At 34.0% G+C, this 6,156-nt stretch overlaps 1 protein-coding gene across 1 annotated transcript in view; it reads left to right on the forward strand.

Annotated features, from left to right (window-relative positions):
• The window catches only part of LOC106463318, a 136,528-nt gene extending 132,183 nt beyond the window's left edge, over positions 1–4,345 (forward strand). Inside the window, exons 11-12 of the transcript XR_002611466.1 lie at positions 1,845–1,919; positions 4,170–4,345. The gene's annotated coding sequence lies outside the window, so the exon portion shown is untranslated. The remainder of the gene's footprint in view (positions 1–1,844; positions 1,920–4,169) is intronic.
• The last annotated feature ends 1,811 nt before the right edge of the window (positions 4,346–6,156 follow it).

Genomic DNA, 6,156 nt, shown 5'->3' on the forward strand with positions numbered 1-6,156 from the left:
ACTTTCTTCCTGTTTCCTTTCTTGTTCCAGTTGCCACTGCTGCAATCTCTCTTCTTGTTTCTTTTCTCGTTCTTCTTGTTTCTTTTCTTTTTCCTAAGATCACTTCCTATGAACCTTCGAGGTTAATAGATCTTGGAAGATGCGTGATATAATTCATCAGAGTATTGCTGGCAAAATAGTTAATAGAATTATTGCAAGGTAACGTCACGTACAACTGATCCATGCCAAATAATGAGTAATAGAATTGTACATTTTATGATGGTAGTTGATTCGAATCAACTTGAGGGATCCAGCTATTAAACTTACCTGGATATCCTTTCAACTTAACGAAATACTGTTTGTTTTTTTTAGCCTTTCATCATTCACATAATACTTCTCCTACAGCATAGACATCGTTAGGGGATTTGATAACACGTTGTAATTCAGATTCGTAAAATGATCCATCTAATTTTTCTCCGAGATAGTCTTGCAGTTTGTGCACTGGGGGGGTTTCTTTCCACTCTCTTGTGAAGTGTAAATACAGCATCTGTCCACCAAGGCATACATCTTTTCTTAAACTAATGTTTCACTTTACTAAGTCGAACTTGATAACCCATTTGGAATCGAAATTTAACTTTTGTGGGTGGTTTGTAGAGGGTTTTCCACACCACAGTCTAATTAGAGTGATTAACATCTATCGGCCTTATTTTAATGCTATGGTGGTAGGAACTATTATATATACTGACTAAATATTTCAACACTGTAATGTACATGTATGTTACCTGATGGGTAAAATAATGCCACATTTTAGTTTTAAGAGTATGATTAAAACATTCAAGTATAGATGCTTTTGTTTCATTATGTGTAGTGAAGAAGTGAATGCCTTGTACTTTGAGATAACATTGAAACTGTCTTTTATTAACTTCTGTTCCAAGATCAGTTTAAAGTTTACAAGGTTTTTGACCTTGTTTTAAAATTTGTTTAAAGGCCTCTATGAGCGTCACTCCTTTCTTATCTTTGAGTGGAACAACCCATGCATATTTAGAAAACGCATTGATACACATCAGCAAATATTTATGCTGAATGTTATGTTAACTTAAGTTAGATAGATCTACTAAATCAGCCTGCCACTGTTCATCAATACAAGAAATGATCACTCTGTTTCTTCAAAATTTGTATCTTGCAGGTTTGTGTAGAGTGTATATCTTGATGCCTTAACCAGTCCTTGACCTGATTTCGACTGAAGGATTTACCTAATGCTTTTACTGACCTATATAAAGGCTGTACACTCCCGTAACTAGCAGAATGTGAAGTATTATAATAAATAAATCATAGAGTTTTATCCATATTAGACATTATTTACTATGTCTGATTAATTTGACTTTTACAACAGACAGAGTTAAACCTTAGACTACTGATGTTATTAACAGGTTTCAGTGATTGACAATCAAGAAACAAATGATTATATAATACAATGTTTATTTGTTAAAAATGAGACCATTTAAATACAGTTTGTTTGGGTCTTTTAACAGTACGATCTTCATGCTTCATATGCGCCTATCTGTCTACACTTCCAACCACTTCTTGTGGGATGCTTAAAACTGATAATTAATCTGCAAATTCTTTTCATCCAGTAGGGTTAAAGTTTTTTCGTTTCCATAATATCTTGCTAATCACATCGATTATGTTACTGTTCGAGATAGATTTTCCATTAATCACTACTTCTTCTCAATTATTCCATGTTACGTCCTCACTTGAACGTATTAGGTTTAATAGTATTTCAGCTTTCTTTATATATTTTAAAGGTACACTGTCGATGATATCCAAACTTTCGTAAGTCGGTGATTCCATTTTAATTTTCATAGGTTCCATGGCTTGTAATTGAAAGGTTTGATGACGTTGTTGCAGTTGATTTTACATATTGGCTTTATCATCAACAGGTAGTGTATCATTATGTATAACATATTTCATATCTTTATCTATAGGAATTAAAATTTTAAGAACAGGTCTTGCATAAACTTTAGGTTGGTGCCAGTGAGTATACTAGTTCTTCAGGAACGAGAATCATTTGTTTTGGATGTTCCATTTTAGAGACCAACAGTTTTACCAATAGCCTGTTCTGCCAAACCACCAAATAATGTAAGTATTGGTGCTACGAGCAATGGTAAAAAACGTTCTTTCTGTATGAGTAAGTTTCTTTTTTTGATTAACTGATGTTTTCTTATCAATCAACTCTATCAATAATGACCTGTATCATCTAAATTTCTGGTTTTGTATGTTTGTCATGGGAACGTTATCCAGTAAAACATTTAATGCCCATTCACAAATGCAAGATATGTAATCATTTTTAGCTCCGGTAATTATATCTTTAACTTGTTTTCGGGTAGCTTTAGTTAATGCTCGGAGCAAAACATTGTGTTGTTTAACTCCAGGTTGCATATGATGAACAAATGACAAAAAGAGTGTCTGAACAACATATAAATCTATTTATCTACAAATATATTTATAAAATCATTTATAATCCATTCAGATATAACATAAACGTTTTTAACACTACAATAATAAGTTGTTTAATTATTATGAATTGGACAGGGTAGAGTTGATTTATGAAGTTGATTAACTCTGGAACAACCAATTGACTCCAGATTATAACAGGGGATTTGGAGTTTGGTTTTCTCGTTCTCCTTGGTAAAAATAATGGTAAAGTTCTGTCTTAGCACACTAACCACATTCCACAAATAGGGATATTTGATGGTACCACTATCCCAGGGGATGTGGTTGGTGTATCTAGTCATCTATTTACACTGGTGGCTGTCTGTACCAGAGAGATATTGCCTTGAAAACGGTTGTTTAAAAAAGAACACCCCATTATAACCACTGACTAAACATTTGAATGTCAGTTCTTTAATAAAATATGGCCCGTACTTCAGATAAAATCCTTCAATATCTATCATGGCCACAGTCATGATGGTCACTAACTATTTATACAATGAAACATCAGTCTTATCTTTCTTTGAAATGTACACTATAACTTTATCTCCAAGAAAAATTCTCGTCTTCAAGACTAATTGGACAGGAGTTTGCGGTTTCAAATTGATGATTAAATATGTAAATGGTTGCAGAGTTGTATCTTGATAGGTTTCTTCAAAGTATTTGGCACTGTCAGAAACATCTGTCTCGCTAAAACGTTCACCTGAGATTTGTCTTTCACATTCTTGAACAAAATAATATATTGAGAGTTTAAACTAATGTTACACATTTTTCTACCCCGATGAAATATATTTTGTACAATATAAAACACTGATAAATTCAAATAGTGACTTAAACTTTTAAAAAAGTTGAGAAACTCGCTTATTTTCTCCACTTTCACTCATAAGCTCATCAATTATAAAAATATTTGGCTTTCGAGTTGTAAATAATCAGGAAAATTTTCAGGTAAATCTTTGACAAAATGGGTGTGAGGAATGATTTGCATGAAGTTAGTATACCACTTTTGAAATTCACTATAGAACCATATAATGTTTGGAGTAGGGTAAATAATATCACGATCATTTTATAACACATTGCTAACAAATTTAGTTTTATTCCTTCCAGTTGGACCCGACAGTAAACAAGTGAAATTATGTTGTAAATGGTAACCCATCTTAATCTACAATGATAATATATAAAATATGAATTGTCTTATATATAGAAAGGACCAGCCTCTCAAGAAGTAAAATAAATAAATAAATTTAACATCTGTATGGCAGTGTCTTAAAATCTAATAAAATATGTCTTTTGGTGCAGACAAGAAGGCACTTTTTGCTTTCGGGTCTGTTAATTATAGACAGTGTTTTCATATTCCATCATATTTTCCTGTCATTCGTTATTGTAATAGCATGTTGAGAAGGATTAAAAATGTCTAGAATTTTTCTCTTCATTAATGAGAAGTTTAACTTCAAAGTATTGATAAAATTGAGAGTCAACCCTTTAATTTTACAACAGGACTTTCCATCTTCATGTAAATATCCATAATTCTTGGGACCACCACTTACCCATGATGTGATGTAATGTCCATCAAGCCAACCTGTAAATTACCCGAGATAATCACCTACAGGTTTATTGTTAGTTCCATCTGAAATGCAAACACTATCAACGTTGTAGTACAAAACAGGCGAACCTAACATCTCCATTGTGTTGTACAATTTCAGATGCACATGAGCAGTGGTGAAAGCCACCAGACAGATGTTTGTTCGATCTTTGTGGAGCAGATACTCGTGCTTGTGTCTCCAATGAAGAGCAATAACTTCGTCATCAACTAGTGTAACATCTGTTACAATCTTGGTGTTATCAATCATTAACCATTTTGGAAATACGCCATTTTTAAATTCATTTCTATGCATGTTAATGAGTTACATTCAAAATTTAACTAAACATTTTTACTATCTACGTATGTCAACGAAATTAACATTATAATGTATGTTATAATTAGAATTTTTATTTTATCTAAGTTTTATTTCTTTTGTATTCAAAAAACATTAAAACAATACTTAAACTGCAGTTTTCTTGTCACGTGCTCCACGCATTATGAAAAATCTCCACTTTAGCAGGAGCTGAGTGTAAACACATAAGCTTGCAATGTATATCGAATGTGTATACGACAATTTACATCGATGTGTCCTTTTGACACATAAGATACAAAGTCTCACAACTGTATTCACTGGGAAAGAGAAATATATTTTCCAACCCTTTACGGATGCCACGCCCACCTTCCATACTTTGCTTTGAGATCTACAGTGTACATGTAGTTAGTTGACACGAGTGTATATAGTCGTTATAAAGAGCTCTATTTACACTATAACACTTTGCTCAACACACCCATAAACTTACATTACAACATACTACTAAAAAAGTAAGTACATGACATTTGTCGAGCCACAGCCAGTATTATACAGTGGTAGATGGTGGTGAAAGAAACCTTGAATTACAGCAGAAGTCAGTGAAACACGGATAGTATAAAGATTACAATTACACTAAATGACCATGTCAGGTGATTCTGATGAATGGGTAGAAAGAGGAGAGTGTCTCGGGTTAAAAGACAGTGAACTACGAGAGTTTGTAAAATCAAGAAGAACTAGAGAGAGAAGAGTATAGGCAGAGAAGAGAGGAAGAAAGACTAAAAGAGGAAAGGGAAAGAGAAAGACTGGATGAAGAAAAGGAAAGAAAGAGTGAAAGAAGAAAAGGAGAGAGAAAGGAAAGGATGTAAATAGAGAGAATGAAAATACAAATTGAGAAGGAAGAAAAAGAGCGAGAGAAGAGACTAGAAATAGAGAGAATAAGAGCACAAGTTGATATTGCAAAGCTCACCTAACCAATGGAAGAACAACTCAAGAATGACAATGGAGTCAGGGTCAGCTGACCCAAGCTACCTAGATTTGATGAACAGAAAAATGACATGGATGCTTTCCTGGAGAGATATGAAATATTCACGCAAAGTCAGAACTAGTACAAATGTGACTGGACAATCTGTCTCAGCCCACTTCTCACAGGAAAAGATCTACAAGTATATGCAGCCATGATGTCAGAAGATGCCATGGACTATAACAAATTAAAAATGACTTTGCTGAAACAATGTTAACTTGCTGAAGGAGATTTTTCCCGGAAGTTCAGAGAAGACAAACCAAAACTGGAGAAATTGTATTTAAGTTTATGGCATGTCTATGGTGATACCTCACCAGATTGACTGACATGGCCAAGTTTAAAAATAGTTTTGAGGGACTGGCAGATGTATTAGTATCATAATCACGTGTTCAACAGACATGATACTATTCCTAAAGGAGAGAGCACAAAAAGATGTAGAGGATATGATCAAGCTAGCATGAAGGAAGCATAACTTGAGAGTCCAAGAATATTCAGTTAACTTCGAAACCAGTGATGGTTGACCAGGAGCAGGAGTCTACCAAAGGTGACAGATAGTTAATAGACTGAAGGGAGAAGAGATGCTATGTTTGTTATAAAATGGGACACATTGCAAAGGAGTGTAAGTCCATTACCAGCAAGCAACAGCAGAAATCTCAACATAAAGCAGCTGGAGCTATTTACAGAGATAGTGCTGGTAAGAAACAAGAAAAGAGTGGCTGTCACCATGGATGCTGCTGCCATAAGAAACAGAATCAAGACAACTCGTCAGATTCACTA

The sequence above is a fragment of the Limulus polyphemus genome, unplaced genomic scaffold (assembly GCF_000517525.1).
Source record: "Limulus polyphemus unplaced genomic scaffold, Limulus_polyphemus-2.1.2 Scaffold1377, whole genome shotgun sequence".
In the NCBI taxonomy this organism is placed as follows: domain Eukaryota; kingdom Metazoa; phylum Arthropoda; class Merostomata; order Xiphosura; family Limulidae; genus Limulus; species Limulus polyphemus.